Source organism: Notothenia rossii, assembly GCF_949606895.1.
Source record: "Notothenia rossii genome assembly, chromosome: 6".
NCBI classification, from domain to species: Eukaryota; Metazoa; Chordata; class Actinopteri; order Perciformes; family Nototheniidae; genus Notothenia; species Notothenia rossii.
Window position 1 is genome coordinate 62,536,941 of NC_136909.1, and position 17,228 is coordinate 62,554,168.

The 17,228-nt window shown below is 41.4% G+C and overlaps 1 long non-coding RNA gene across 3 annotated transcripts in view; it reads left to right on the top strand.

Annotated features, from left to right (window-relative positions):
• The window catches only part of LOC307044900, a 43,436-nt gene extending 41,475 nt beyond the window's left edge, over positions 1-1,961 (top strand). For all 3 annotated transcript variants that reach the window (XR_013809735.1, XR_013809736.1, XR_013809737.1), the window contains exon 3: positions 1,107-1,961. This is a non-coding gene — a long non-coding RNA (uncharacterized lncRNA). The remainder of the gene's footprint in view (positions 1-1,106) is intronic.
• Positions 1,962-17,228: the final 15,267 nt, after the last annotated feature.

A 17,228-nucleotide genomic window follows, 5' to 3' on the forward strand; every position in this document is an offset into this window, starting at 1 on the left:
TGTGTGTGTGTGTGTGTGTGTGTGTGTGTGTGTGTGTGTGTGTGTGTGTGTGTGTGTGTGTGTGTGTGTGTGGATGGGGTTAGGACACTGGGGCAGTGCCCTGATTATACTCAGATTAGTTTTGGGAGTTCATCGCTCCTCCTCCTGAGCTTTCCCCCCCCCCCCCCCCCATCTCTATCCCCCTCTGCTTTTCCTCTTTCCCCTCTGTTCTTCCTTCCTCTCTCCATCCCTCTCTTCTTAGCTTTAACACAATATGATCCATTTGTTTATGTGTCTTTTAGTGAAAATGGTAGCATATTGTCACATTTTGCTCTGAATAAAAATGTAGTGTACTGATCGGAATAAAACAACAATGTAGTACATTTGAATCCCCTTAATGTCAATATCCCCTCTTTTTATATTCTCTTTGATTAAACCTATTTTATTAAAGTGGGTTTTGTCTGTTGGGATTTTTCCCACTATTCAACTCTCTAAATAATAAAAATAAAAATAAAGTTTGGTAACAAATCGTTTTAGGCAATATACCTAAACAATGCTGTTACCAAGACTAAAAAGGCTGTACATTGTATCACTAATGATACCACTTTTTTACTCTAATAAGAAATCAAATAGGAGATTCACAATTATACAACATTTTAAAGATCATAGCCTTCTTAGAAATCAAATCTGGTGGTTTTATGGTCATTTTGCTTGAAATTGTCGCCGAGTGCACATTATTTGCTCGTTCTCAGGCAGAAAACCAGACAAAACAGCTAAGTGCAAAATATTAATAAGTCGTCAAATCTGTGCATACAATTCCAGTTTCGTCTACTAATAGTATAGCGCTTCAAGTTGAAAACATTTCCCAAAAAGTGCTGGTGACGTCACTGTAGAGATTGGAGGACAGGAAACTATTAAAACAAAGACAGAAAAGCCCATTTGTTGGAATGAATCGCCTGGCGGACACAGAATGTTGTTTCTTGGTGAGTGTTGTACTTGTACTGTCACAGCATGAAACAAAAATAAAAAAGACGCTATGTGGACACAGGGCCTTCCTCTTCTTTGTTTGATCTGTTGACTACCTGATTAGTGACTGGTTATCGTCTCTTGTCTCTCTACTTCCCCAGTGTGAGTGGAAGTGGGGCATAGAGCCTGGGCGGAGGGCTGGGAGGAGAGATGGCTGACGGGGAGGCATGCTGACTGGAAGAGTGCCAGCCGCTCTCACCCAGGTAAAGATCCATGCCAACTGTGCCTGGCTCTATCTGTCTCTCTGAACCAGTGGCCGTCATGCTTACTGACATTCAAAGTTTGTTATCCATAGTAAAGATTCACTACTCTGTTTCCATCCGTCTGGCGGTAATTTGTCATCTGTTTGAGCTGTAACTATACTTTTATTTTGGTAAATCATCACAATAATGAAGAAAGAACGGCCGAATGCAGGTTGGAGCATTATTGGACCTGTGTGGGTTTGTGTGTGTATGTATGAAAAATAAGAATTATATCAAGGTAATTTCTAAGGTTTTAAATGATTATCAATGTTTTGAATATTTCCTATTTCGCCTGGTCAAATAACTGCCAATTCCTATTCCTGTTTGGCTCATTCAAATGCTTTTGACCACAATTTAATGATGGTTTAAAAATGCTAAAATCCCAAAGTTCCCCCGCCTGAAACGCCTCCATTGGACTCTTTGTATATGCTGTCTTAACATAATGGCATCAATAAGTAACACCTTCGCTTCTATTGGCCAGCGCTTCCGGGATCTCTAGTTTTTGTCCAATGTCGACAGAGCCAATTCTAACTTTTATGCTTAGTTTTATGCATCAATGTCCATATGACATTAAGAAGTTTCTCACGTTATTTTCGGTCACGTCAAATAGTCTCATCTGTGAATGAGGACGTGTGTGTGTTGTGTCATGTGTTTTGAATATTGCCTTCACCACTCTATTTGTAATCTCCTTGATGACAATAAGCTTGTAATACATTTGACCATTTATGTGTTTCAACATATGTCAACAGTAGGTTGCTCTTGTAATGGCCTCCAAACTGAAATGACAGAGATATATATTCAAATAAATATCTATTTAAATGTTATCTTTTCCGTTCTTGTACGGGAAAACTGGGCACTGGACCCGACATCTGGTGAAAATGTAAGACACAGCCTGCCTGACAAAGTGTATCCTGTGGTCAACGGGAATTTGTTTTCTGTAGGCACATTGTTTTCCAAAAGCTCCCTTTGTCTTGCCCTTTAAAGTTTTGGTGCTTAAAAGTGGAAAACCGACCTAAAAAGTAGGTATATTCCAAATTATGAAGTTGATTATGAAGCCCTTTGAGCACTATCAGTGTGTTTTCTCAGTGCAGTGCATCACTTAATGTTAGTATCCACATGCTGTCTGTGTGCCCAGAGTGCCGAAGGACAGTGGCTATAACGGGCTCCCAGACAGATTGAGAACATCAGGTGTTTTAATTCAACCGTTGTCAGCCTGTTAAACACGGCTGCTCGGGCCAAACTGGCCCTCGGCTACACTCTAATGTTTATATGTGTAAGAATGAGCCAAACACATCCCCTCAACACACAGGTCAAAAGCTATGAACTCAAGAGTGGGCAAGTGCCAGAGACACGGCGGGCCTGCCAACTGCTACAAGCCTGTGGCCAGACGGCGAGCAGACCGGGGTCAGGAGCAGCCAAGTGGTGTCCAGTGAGGGATAGCCCGGTTTAATGTTGGCCAAACAACGCCCCCAGGCTGGCTGGACTCACTCAACATGACTGCTGTGTGTGTGTGTGTGTGTGTGTGTGTGTGTGTGTGTGTGTGTGTGTGTGTGTGTGTGTGTGTGTGTGTGTGTGTGTGTGTGTGTGTGTGTGTGTGTGTGTGTGTGTGTGTGTGTGTGTGTGTGTGTGTGTGTGTGTGTGTGTGTGTGTGTGTGTGTGTGTCGACAGAAAGAGAAGGCTAAGCCTGTCCTCTGTGGGTTTGCTTTGCTGTTTACTGGCCAGAGCAGGATGAGAGGATGATATCCCTTTCCTAAATGCCCATGTGCTAAACTCTGTTTGTTCTATATCAACAAAGGTTATAATTTATTAAAAAGGTATAATATTACGACTTTCCATTTAAAGTAATTTAATGTTATTTTGAATTGCAATCAATCCTTTTTTTTAATTATTTTACCATGATGTTTTTATTATTATTCTTTATTAGTGATTATTCTATTGTTTTAATAAATGTTTCATTTGTTCTCTTCATTTTTTTATTATCTTTAGTTTTACCTATTTGGTTCAGTTGAAAATATACAAGTATTTTGTGATATGACTTTGTATGTTTTTTTTAATTAATTATGTTGGATTATTTATTGTTTCATAGAACATTGTTTTATTATTAGAACTTTGCATTATTTAGTTATTTTAATGTTAATTTAACATAAAACCATGAGATCCTGATAGCTCATTTGGAGCAGTGGGTGGGCATTAGGGGCAAAGCCCTCGAATGGTTTAGGTCGTATCTGACTGGTAGGACTTTCTGCGTCAGCCTTGGGGACTGAGTCCTTGTCTGCTCCTCTCCTTTGTGGGGTTGCACAAGGCTCAGTGTTAGGCCCCCTGTTATTCTCCCTGTATTTGCTCCCTCTTGGGTCCATTCTTAGGAAGCACGGCATTGCTTTTCATTGCTATGAAGACGATTGCCAAATATATGTGCCACTTAAAAAGAACGACTCACACTCAATTAAACCACTGTTAAACTGCTTGAAGACATTAAGTCCTGGATGCAACTTTTAAAAATTAAATGATGACAAAACCGAAGTTATTTTTTTTTTTGTGCCCCTAGGATCCCTTGGGCCACTCCACCAGGCCTACCATCCACAAATCTTGGGATAAAGATGGACCCTGAACTCATGGACAGCCAGATCAAGGCAGTTGTTAAAAACAGCTTCTTCCACCTCAGGCAGCTAGCCAAAATAAAGCCTTTCATAAATAGTGACCTTTTTGAAACAGTAGCCTTTGTTGCCTCCCGCTTGGATTATTGTAATGCACTATATATTGGGATAAGTGCGTCCTCCCTTGCTCGCCTGCAGATGGTGCAAAATGATGCAGCACGGCTCTTAACTGGCACACGCAAACACGAGCACATTTCCCCCATTTTAGCTTCACTCCACTGGCTGCCCGTTCATTCAAGGATTCCTTTTAAAAGTATTTTTATTTGCTTTTAAAGCCCTCAATGGCCCCACCCTACCTCTCTGAGCTGTTACACATCTACACGCCCACTCGCACTCTCAGGTCAGCTGATCAGTTGCTCCTGAGGGTGCCAAAAACCAAGTCTAAGCGCAGAGGGGATCGTGCTTTCTCTGCTGCCGCCCCTAAACTGTGGAACGACCTGCCCTTGCTAATCAGACAGGCTCCCACACTGTCTGTTTTTAAATCCTGTCTTAAAACCATAGACTAAACCCACTTTTTCTCCTTAGCATTCGTAAACAAGTAGATTGTTTCTTTTATTTGCTTTCAGTGTTGTTTTTACTATATGGTTGTTTTTATGTTTTTATTTTATAATTGTTATATTTATTCTGGTTTGTTTTGTGTTCGTATCTTTTATGTGATTCTATACTTATTTTTATGTTTTGTGAGCTGAGCTTTGTGATTTTTTATTTTATATATCTCTCTGTATAGCACTTAGTTCTTGAAGTGCTATATAATCAATCAATCAATCAATCAATCAATCAATCAATCAATCAATCAATCAATCAATCAATGTTTATTTATATAGCCCAATATCACAAATGTTACATTTGTCTCAGTGGTCTTCACAGTGTGTACAGAATATCAGTATGACAACACGACACCCTCTGTCCTTTGACCCTCACATCGTACAAGGAAAAACTTCCAGACAAACCCCACAGTTTAAAGGGGAAAATGGGAGAAACCTCAGGGAGAGCAACAGAGGAGGGATCCCTCTCCCAGGACGGACCGACGTGCAATAGATGCCTTGTGTAAATCGAAAAGATAATACATTCACAACATAGGTAGTCCAAGTGTTTGGAAATGCATGTGTGTATAATAAGAAGATGAATCCACGAGGATGTCAGCAATCTTGTGGGAGCCATCAGGGAAGTAGTATTGTGAGAGTCTGGCAGGACCGCAGAGACAGGTTCAGCCACGACTCAAAGTCCAGGACTCAGATCCAGTGCTCAGGATAGAGAATCCAGGACACACGACCACAGCAACAGGATTAGCCTCGACTCAGGATCCCGGCGTATATATGGACACAAAAAAGAGATTTGGGGGAAGCTGGGTTAATCGGAACATGAGAGTACACAGGTACAAACAGCCAGAAAGACGGAGTAGGTGCCCCCCCCAACAGTCCAAGCCTATAGCAGCTAAACTAACGTGTCTACATACATGCACTCCCTTAGGATAGGTTGAGGGAAAAGGGTAGCAAGTAACAAGTAGGAAACAGAGGTGGAGAGGTACACACAGGGAAAAAGGTCCCCATTTGAACCTGAATTTGTCAGAGGTAGGAGTGGGTCAGTGACTACGCTCCACACTCCCCGGCCGGGCTGGGCGTTCTCTGCAACCTATTACCCTCTAATAAACCTTGAGAGGTCATAGAGGGGAAAGGTTTGGATAAAGTTTTAAATATAAGATCTAAGTTTTTAGGATTTAAGTAAAAGAGTAAGAACTAAAATGTATAGGTGAAGAGGCACAACGTATCTACATCAATGCACTCTTATTATATTATATTATTTGATCAATATAAGCTTTATCAAAAAGGAAGGTCTTAAGCGTACTCTTAAAAAATGGATAGGCTGTTTGCCGCCCGAACACAAACTGGAAGCTGATTCCACAAATGTGGAGCTTGATAAGAAAAGGCTCTGGCTCCCAGTGTACTTTTAGAGACTCTAGGAACAACCAACAACCGTGCATTCTTGGAACGCAATGCCTAAATAGGACAGTAGGGTATAATGAGTTCTTTAAGGTAAGATGGCGCCTGCACATTAAGGGCTTTGTAGGCGAGAAGAAGAATTTTAAATTCTATCCTGTGTTCTATAGGGAGCCAGTGTAAGGCAGCCAGAACAGGAGTAATGTGGTCCCTTTTCCTAACTCTGGTTAGTACACGAGCTGCAGCATTTTGAATCAGCTGAAGCGACTTGACTGACTTCTTGGTACACCCTGATAATAAAGAGTTACAATAATCCAGCATAGAAGTAACAAATGCATGGACTAGTTTCTCTGCATCGTTTTGAGGCAAGATATGCCTGATTTTGGCAATGTTGCGTCGATGGAAGTAGGCGATCCTTGAGATTGATTTTATGTGGGCGTTAAAGGATAAATCCTGATCAAATATAACACCAAGATTCCTTACAGTCTCACTGGAGGCCAAATGAATGCCATCCATAACTAGTATATCTTTAGATAGTTTGTTTCGTAGATTCTTTGGGCCGAGTACAATAACTTCAGTTTTGGTCGTGTTTAACATCAAAAGGTTTAAGGTCATCCACGTTTTTAAGTCCTTGAGGCAGTCTTGAATTTTATTTAGGTGATTGGTTTCATCAGGCTTGATGGATAAATATAGTTGAGTATCATCCGCATAACAGTGGAAATGTACAGAATTATTCCTTATAATATTGCCTAGCGGAAGCATATATAGTGTGAACAAAATAGGTCCAAGCACTGAGCCCTGTGGCACTCCATGGCTAACTATAGTTTGCATGGAAGATTCATCGTTGACACGTACAAACTGAGAGCGTTCAGATAGATAGGACCTAAACCAGCCTAAAGCAGTTCCCTGTATGCCAACTAAGTGCTCTAGTCTTTGCAATAGGATATCATGGTCGATAGCATCAAATGCAGCACTGAGATCGAGCAAAACAAGACTAGAGACAAGTCCCTTGTCTGAGGCTATTAGAATGTCATTTGTGACTTTAACCAGAGCTGTCTCTGTGCTATGATGTGTTCTAAAGCCAGACTGAAAATCTTCAAATAAATCATTGTTTTTTAAAGTAATCACACAACTGTTTTGCGACTTCTTTCTCAAGAATCTTTGAGAGAAACGGAAGATTAGAAATGGGTATAATTTGCTAAAACCTCTGGATCGAGGTTGTGCTTTTTAAGAAGAGGTTTTATTACTGCAAATTTAAATGATTGTGGAACATAGCCTGATAATAAAGACATATTCATAATATTTAATAAAGAAGTGCCAATTAATGAAAAAACTTATTTGAACAGCTTAGTTGGAATTGGTTCAAATCTTTAATCAAAAACCTCCTCAAAAACACTATCGAAGCAGTTCCTGCCGTTGCTACGTTAGTTCAAACAGTAACAACGGACTATTTTTCTTAGCGGATGCATGTCAATTTAAATCAATACATGCAACTATTTTTTAAATCAATAAAATAGTTTTCCAAATCCATAAATGCATTTCAATTAATATTGGGAGTCATATCGTTACTTTTTTACTTTGTACTTCATGCTGATCAAGATCCCTCCACTTCGCTTCGGGCTCCTGATCAGCCTGTCGGTGTTCTTTTCCCCATAATGACCGCGTCGCTGCACATTATCCATTACATATGATTATATAGAGTCATTATTCATTTGTTTTAAAGCAGGAGGCGCAAACGATTGCCTCGGGGAGGGAGAAAAAGAGCCACAGCGCAGAATAAACAGAAGGGCAACCATGGCAACCATGCAAGGGAAGTCTTCTTCGCGGCTTTTGTGGCAGACTACAGCGCCACTTACAGGCCTGGCATATGTACTACAGCGCCTCCAGCGCTTTCGAGCGGCAATGGCCGGCCGTGGCCCAACCTCTCATTCCCCTGATAGGTGGAGAATTGACCAATAGCCGTAGCGCCACCGTCCTGATGTCAGGACAGTGTTCAAATCTGTATCAGTCTGTATCAGATCCGTTGCAGCCCCTTTTTTTTAGAGATTTGGGTATGGAGGAAAATAGAGAGGGTTGTGTTTTCTGACACTTGGTGAGTTCCCTGGAACACCAGGGACACGTATTCATGTATAAAAGACGTACAAAAGTGCATTTTGTATGATAGGTCCCCTTTAAGGTATTCATACTAGTTTTTAGTGTCTATGCTAGCCTTTGTGAACAGCACAGGTGTCACTAGACTGAAAACACACACACAGACACACAGGTTCAGGATAGCCAAGGCTGAATCTACCGCCAAGTCCATTCGCAGGTCATGGGGGGATTTACAAACACTTTAACCAAATACACACACACACACACACACACACACACACACACACACACACACACACACACACACACACACACACACACACACACACACACACACACACACACACACACACACACACACACACACACACACACACACACACACACACACACACACACACACACACACACACGGCCAAATCAACCTGGCCAAAGGCATTTGCAGCCCGGTTCCACTCAGCAGGGAATCCCATAGCTTGGCTCTCCGTCTCTGGGAAAATCCATCTAAGAGGGAAGAGAGGAAGGGAGGGAGGGGGGGTTGTGGTGAGAAAAGCTGGACAATCAAATATTACACAGTGTTTAACACTTCATTTTCAATCCCCGCCGATCCCATTCCGAGCCAGTGTTAATTGCTGCTGTGCTACCTGCCACCAGTGGTCCTTTATGAAATGACTTCTGAATTGAAGCATATGGGCGAGGAGCCACGACGGGAGCTGGGAACGACTTGAGGAAGGGTCCCATTAAATAAGAGCCGGCTAATTACTTTGTCCTCCCTTTTGTCCTGCACTATCCAGGCTCTCGCCGGCGTTCATATATCTTACTGTAATGAGTAAAGCCAGGGCCCGGCACCTGCACTCGGTAATTAAACATATAAATTCTCCTCACACGGAAATATGTGTACTCACCAGGATTGATTTATAACTCTCTCTTAAATTGCACTGTGGAGCTTATTTTCATCGGCTGTTTTGTTTTTTCAGAGGGACTGGCAAGGAGAGAGTCGTTCATCAGCTCGGTGTTGGAAAGCTCGATCTTTCAAAAGTCAAGTTCCCTTCTTTCCGTTGTTACTGTTTGTGTTGTGGGTGAAGGTGGTGACGTGGGACTCCCAGGCAGGCCTTTAGGATTCTGAAATGTTCTGTTACACCTTCCCAGTAAGCCAAGAACCCCAATAAAAAGTTAGTCCTTAAAAGCATACCATGATCCAACAGGGATCCAAACAAAACAGGTCTCATTTATAGTTCCTTCTGCTCATAACTTACTCATTCAGTAGGAAACACTCAAAGAAGTGGAAGCATTAGTTCTGGTCTACAGAATGCTTCTGCAGTTTTCACCTCATCTGCTTGGGTCAGGGTGAATATAAGAGCTCCATTTTTCCACATTTTGTGATGATGTGTGTCCTATAGCTTCTAACGAATCATCTTCATTATTTCTTTCATTATGAGTATTTGTTTAAGGAGATAAGCAGTCGATATCAAAGCAATTTAAAGAGCTTTTTAAAAACCAGTAAATGCATTAAAGGTCTTCGATTGTGCAAAATCCAGTTCTTCATGTATTTTAACATAAATATGTGTCCCCTCTCTGTTAAGAGATTCTGAAAGTTTCGTAAAAAAAGATTCTCTTTCTTTTGAAAACTGAAAATGAACTGATCAGATTTGTACCACTTTGTGATTTTTTTGGGTTGTGCAACCATTAGCCAATAACCAACCAAAGTAAAACCAACCAATTTTATCACCTATATCTCCTCCTGTAAAATTAAAGTAAAAAAAGTGGTTAGAAATCAAAAAGGAAAAACCAAGCTAAAATAGAATGAAAGTAAAATGCAGTGTAAGACTAGAATACTTTGTTGATTTAATATCAGGCAGCAGAAAAGAGCCCATACCTTGATTTAGAAGAAGTGAGATTTGCAGCGTATCTGTAGTTTTCTGGGAGTTGTACCAGATATGGAACATAATACTAAGCGCTGCTTCTCCATATTTTGTTTTAACTCTGGAGAGAGAAAGCAGACCAGTCCTAGAAGACCTGAGAGTTTTAGGCGGTTTATAATGTAGCAGAAGTTCAGAAGTGTATTTTGGCCGAGTGCTTTAAAAACTAAGTCAATTCCTAGACAGACAGGAAGTCAGTGTAAGGCAGGGGCGGACTGGCCATTGGGAATACCGGGAGTTTCCCCGGTGGGCCGGTGCTAAAGAAAAAAATAAATAAAATAAATGTAAATAAAAAAAAAAAAAACATCTTTTGTGCCTAAATCCTACCGGCCCACAATTGTAAGTGTTCCGGCCACTACTTTTTTTTTTTTGCTTACCTAAATCCTACCGGCCCACATTTGTAATGGCGCATTTACAATGCAGGCCTCGCTCGGTTTGGTTAGGCCTTATTAGGCCCGGCTCACTTTAATGCTGTGCTCACATTACATTTTAGGAACTGGGGTAGTATCTATAGTAGATAGGCGGAGCTGTGACGTCATCTTCAATGAGCGCCCCAGAAAAACAACACAGCCGTTAGCTCTTTGCACTCAGAGCTCACAGCTCTTCATATCTGTTCAGAAACTAGACAAAAGTTAAACAAGTACAAACCGCATACTGTCTGTGTCATGGTGAATACAGTCGCTGGTTTATTTATGTCTGTATAGGCCGTTGTTGTGAGTGTGGACGGTCGGAGTATATATAACGTTAGCTTAGCCAAGCTCCATTTAGAAAACACGCATTTTAAAAGGTTTTTCGTCTGCCGTCTGTCTGCAGACTTGTCAAAGCATTAATTCATGGTTTTTACTAACCGGTATCAATATGTTGTTACTTCGGCATCATTTTGAAACGTGTATTACAATTAAATCACGGTAATATATGTTCATCTTGTTGTAGTTGTAGCCCCCTTGACAGCGATTCTCTCTCTACTTTAGCAAACTCAGCCCGACTCAGTCCTGTTTGTTGGCCTCGATAGAACCACGATTTAGTCGGGCCAGAAAAAAGGTGAAAAAGTACCCCCGGGCCGGAACTAGACCAAGTGGAAGCGCAACCAAAAACAGGCCCCACACGGCTCGGCACGCTTAAAGCGAGCTCCGCGCTGCAGTGTGAATGCGCCATAAGTGTTCCGGTCCAGCCCAGTGGGGTGTGGCCCACTGAGCTGGGCTGGGCTGGGATGGGCCGTTTGATAGGCTACCTTTGTTCTATCTATCAGTTTCAATTTCACACATCAGGCGCGTAGCAGCTGTCACTGCGCAGTGAACGATCAGGAGTGAGTGACTGAGAGACCTAGCTGGCAGTTGCTTACAGATGGATAAACAAGCTCCAAAGCGTAAAGGCGTTTTTGTATAGTTAGTGTATACAGTATACAGTATTGTACCGAGCCCTGGGTTCAGAGGGAGGGGCTTGCATACGGGAGGGGGGGGGGGGGGTTGGCAGGGAAACGGGGTTCAGGGGGAGTGGCTGTACGGCTGTACCCGTAGGATAGAAAAGGGGGAAGTGACGTCTGACTCAGAGGTCGCGCGGCTGTGGAGAAGAACGTGTTGCCCACATTCTGTTACTGAGTTTAGGCTAGTTAGCTAGCAGGTTTATTGTTTTGGGTGCAGTCACTTTTGCCTCCACTTGCTGTTCAAATAAATGTTGGAAGAAAAAGTAAATCTGTTTACAGTTCTGTTTTATATGGGTGTTGAAGAAGAAGAAGAAGAATTGGGAGAGATGAAACCCTCTTTAATGATCACACATGCAGAGCACAGAGCACACACAGTGAAATGTGTTCTCTGCTTTTAACCCATCGAGTCTAGTACTAGGAGCAGTGGGCAGCTATTGTACAGCGCCCAGGGAGCAATGGGAGTGAGGGGGAAGGGGGATGTCCGGTGCCTTGCTTAAGGGCACCACGGGAGGGCAGGAGGTGAACTGGGACCTCTCCAAGTAGAAGTCCACACTCCAAAAGTAGGTCTGGTCGGGGACTTGAACCGACTCTCAAAGTGCACCAGATTGATGCATTTAACTTCAACATTTAAAAAAAAAAATCTTCCCAGGGGAGCTTGCCCCCGGACCCCCCTAGAGGAGGTGAGGTCCATCAACTGCCCACACCCCCTGTTAAATTGTCTCCCCCACATTGAGGATGCTTCCTACACCCATGTTTTATTCCATGTGTCAAGTCAGGCAAATTGGGTCAAAATGTTATTGCATCAATGATCTGTTAACATTAAAATCATTAAATATATGCTGTAACTATTTTGCTCTAGGCAACCCAAGGGCTCAGGTAATGTGATTACTATATGAATATGCATCCAAAATAACATAAAATGCATAGGGTTTTTTGTTAAGTAACATACTTTCGTCGCCGGCCGGCCGATACATGCCGCGCATTAAGTGGGCCTGTCTGTCAATTAACCCCTGGGCCACTTTTTCCCCCCAGTCCGCCCCTGGTGTAAGGTCCTTAAAACTGGAGTGATGTGATCCACTTTCTTGGTTTTGGTTAGGACCCAAGCAGCAGTGTTCTGATTTTAAATTAAGACATCATTACAGTAGTTTGGTCTACTGAAGATGCATGCATGAACAAGTTGTTACACAAGACATGCTGATATCACAGGTGGTGGAGTAGGATGGGCCTAAATGCAGGAGACAAGAAGATTTAATAGAAAAATACCTTTGTGAAAGTCTCCAAGGAAAGCAAAGGCAAAATTGAACTGAACACGACAGAACAGAAAATAACACAACTTCCTGATGTAGAACGAACAACAGTCCAAAAAAGACATAACAAATACCAGAACCAATGAGGAGATCAAGTGCATGTGTAAAGGCTTTCAGGTGTTTCAGGGCTGATGGAGAACAGGTGACAGTAATACAGGTGGGTAAACACACAAGGACAGGATGTACAAACAGAAATGAAACAGGGGAGAAAACCTTTCAAAATAAAACAAATAAAGCAAAAACTGGGATAATGACAGCTGAGACATGCTTTTTGATCCATGATATATTATTAAGGTGGTAGGACGCTGACAAACTCTGGTTCTAATCCATTACTCTTTTAAGCATTTTTAATTTCTCTGTGAAGCAGCATATAAAACCATGTGAGGCTCATTTCCATGGCTGATGGAATTCTCTATTAGACGACTGGAGAATGTTTCCTAGCTGGGAGTCTCAGTCTGAATATGCTGTGTAAAGACCTAATGAATGTCATAATTAACTGGATATACTTTACATTTAGAATGGGATCTGTTTTTAAAACCTTCTACCTTTTAACCCCGTATTCACCCCTCATCCCTTCTCTCTTAGTCTCTCTTTGTTCATTTCCTAAGATGACATTTCTTTATCTGGTTTGCATTATTTTTTCTCTGCGTCTTGTTCATTTTCTTTTGGATTTGGCCGAGGCCTGCAGCTTTCACATTCCTGACACTTTTGTTAATAAATCATTGGGAAGTTAATGAAAACGGCATCCAGGCATAGCCAAAATGATTGTGTTCTTTGTCATGCTAATAAAGTGAAAGATGTTCGTCCAATGGGTGAATGCCTGCACATTACCAGCAACTTCTGATTATGTGTGTGCCTGTTGCACCTCTTTCTTTCTCCCTCACCCTCTCCTTGTTTCCTCTCAACCTCTGCTTCTCATAGACAAATGTTTAGCATATTTATCTCATAGGTTATCAACATGAATCCAATGGGCTCCCAAAGAAGACATTTGTGTCCCTCTAAATTGCTCGTTGACCTGTATTTTTTCTCCTTCACTCCCAACCAACCACAACCCCCTTTCTCCATTTACCATCTACATGTCAGGGTTTTGCAAACGGGAGAACTGATTCATTTTTTAAGTTCTGACGTAAATTAAAGGTAGGGTAGGTAAGAATGGAGAAACCAGCTTGAGCAAGCTAGAATCTGAAAGAAAATAAATCTGCCCCTTCCTTCAGACTTCCTTACAGAGCCCCTCCTCCAACACACACAAACCCACACATGACCAATGAGGGCACGAGATAAGTTTGTGCACAGATGGAAGGCTGACAGGCAGGTAGGCCATCCAGTTATTTTAGCCGGGCCGGCTCAGATGATTGGTCGTGCTTTTTACAGTGCTACTGCTTCCACAGATGAAATATTTGTATATATTTATTGTCAAAGCATTTAATTTATTCATTGATATCAGGATGTTAAGAGCATTCCATGGAATATAACAACAAGTGTTTCTGAAGTGAATTACCTACCCTACCTTTAAGTTTAAATTGTTAGCTACTGCCAGCCGTTTAATGGGCACAGACTTGCAGGAGGTGGCCAAGTTCAACATCTACCCAGTCAAGCAAGACATCCTTATTAAATGTATTTTGTCGGTTTGTTCATCTTTAAAAACCCTACCCCACTTATGGACACTTAAAGCTGCATTGACACAATCATGATTAGCTTTTTGCTCCCCCTGAGCTTGGGCGCAGAGCCTTACAAGTAAAACAGCTAGTAAAATTAAGTTTCTATGGTTACCTCCCCTGCTAGCTTGCGCTGCTTCGTACAGCTGTCATTTGATTTGTTGCACGTCAAAACGTTAACGATAAACAAGGTAAAAAGTTTCAATAATTTCAACTTTGAGAATAGCGCCTTCGCCTAGTCGGGCCTTTACTGCTTGTCATGTGAATGAAGCTAAGCTAGCTAACCTACACAAACATTTAGCGCTAGCTCAGGGTTTGAATGATACTGCGTTGTAGTTTAAAGGGGACCATGCAAAATGCACTTTTTGATGTATTTTATACATAAATATGTGTCCCCGGTGCGTCGGGGAACTCGCGCAGCGTCAGAGAATAAAACCCTCTCTTTTCCTCCGTAACCAAATCTTTTAAAAATGGGGGTACAACAAGCGGATACAGATTTGCTGCCGATATTACGTAAAATCGGCGGCAGACCCACAGAAAGTTGCTGTCAGAAACAATGCCTGACGTGTTTTGGACATAACCTCGTCTTTGTTTACATTAGCAAGCCTCGCTAACACTCAGCGCTAACCTGTACTGGAGAGAGTATGTGTAAAGAAATAAAAAAAGAACTCACCTTGTGGTAAACCCGCGAGAGAAAAAGCATTTGAGCTCCATACTGTTTCAGAAATAATCCTTGATGCGGTTTGGAACATGATGGCGTTTATTCACAGCAGAATTTAAATGTATCTGCCGGTAGAATTCTGAGCAGGTACAAGCTCCCCCTCCTCTTTTATTTGTTTCAAGCTAAGGACCCCAAATCAGCCTTTCTCTATCAGGGCTGGAATAGAGGGATATGAGGGATGTCTAAAATGCATGATCTGTTTGATATTTTGAGCAAAACACATCATAGACATTTTTTTATATATTTGTATATATCTGAGACCCATAATACATGCCTAAAAATAGCATGATAGGAGACCTTAATTTTTCTGAGGAATACACATAAAGGCGCATCCCATAGCGAGGCAACAATTTCAATGCTATGAATGACAACACTCATATTAAAAGGTGCCGTTTAAAGAAAAAAGAGGTTGAGTTCATTGGGACTTTTTCCAATCATTTTGTGATTTTTTTATTGTTTTTGCAAACTCCTTTATCCCAGCACAATATATGCAAAAAGCCTTTATTTGTTTGCCTTTTTATTCACTTGTGTAACAAACCCCTGAAGTTACGTACCAGTCCTTACAATTGTATTTGTAATAATAGGTTGTTGTGTATTCGGTACAGTAGCCTGTAATAGCACACTTAACCTTCTTTTCTTCAATGGTTATCTCTTCATTGACACATCAGAGTATTGTTTGATGACAATTTAACAATAGTTTGCTGATCCCTAAAATTATTTTTGGCGAAAAATGGCGAAAAATGTGACCCTTTGTCAGATGTTGCATAACACAGTATTGGGAGCATATAATCCAATGAGTATTTTTTTGTTATTTTTGGAGGGTTCAAAAAACGTATAAATACCCAGTAATTTAGAAAGACTTTGTATGGTGTAGTAGAGAGTTGTGTTTTTTGCGTTATTCATCATGTACAACCTGCAAATCTGTTGTTTTAGATATATAAGCCATTGTTAAACGATTTCCCACATTAAAACAGTTTTAAGGAAAAGCAATCTAAAATGTATCATTATAAAAAAAAATGTTTTCCTTTAAAAATAAGAATCAAAGGCTGAACTTTCTTTAAACATGCATACACTGTGTCTTTTTTCTGTTCTGATTTCCAAAGAGTGCTCAGGCTTGAACGCCGGGAGCTACAGGTAACGGTCTGATTTTTACGCATTTTTTTGTTTCATAAAGCTTGAATTTGAAAAAGGGAATGGAATATTTGATGTGGATGGGTTCCCATAATCAAGTCGAAATCTCTGTCATTATCCTGTATCAGCCGATCCCTTTTTAAAAAGCACAGGGAGTTACCGGTGTTTTACATGAATTTTGAGGCTCGGCTGATACTGGGAGCCGAATATATTTGTCAGGTCGAGCCTCTCATAGAAATGCACTGCACAGTCTCTCTCACACACACACATAAAACCTTCAGTAATGGCAAAAGCCTAAATAAAGGGGGGTGAGCAAGATGAGTAAGAGCGCTTCTGAGTGTATGAGAGAGATAGAAAATGTTGATTTAAATATAGATGCATATCATTTACGAGGCAAGTCGGGTTTTCGGCACCGTTTTAATTTTTTCTCACAGAAATCTTTGTAGAAAGACACTCATGTCTATTCTGGGATGTAACCTCTGTCTCATATCACTGCGAATTGACAGAAATGTTGAAAGCACACGTGCTTGGAGTGATAAAAACAACAGAAAAATGCCATGCTTTCAAGTTCTGTCTTGTGCAGGAATCTTTCAAATATTTATTTCCTTTATTCTGTTTTTTTTGTTGTCTTTTAAATGCTTACACAAACCCCGAATTGTCATGCACACTAACATAATGTCAGATTAAGTGAAGGAAAATGTAACAGAAAGTGAGAACGTTGTAGATTTGTGAAATGTTTAAATTGGGACGGATTTAGCTGCAGGAATTATTCCTTTTCCAGTCTTTTGTGAACATCCATGTTGCCTCGGATCATGTGTTTGTGTGTGAACGTGGACATGCTACCTTAAGGGGACATCTGTTTGCCTTGAGGACTTGTGTGTGTGTGTGTGTGTGTGTGTGTGTGTGTGTGTGTGTGTGTGTGTGTGTGTGTGTGTGTGTGTGTGTGTGTGTGTGTGTGTGTGTGTGTGTGTGTGTGTGTGTGTGTGTGTGTGTGTGTGTGTGTGTGTGTGTGTGTGTGTGTGTGTGTGTGTGTGAGGCCACATGGGAGCGTGGAGGCAGACGCAAACACACCAGAGCACAAATGGCAGCGCTGGCAGTTTCTCCATGTTGAAGCAGGTAACTGCAGGTGAGGGCAGGGGTCTA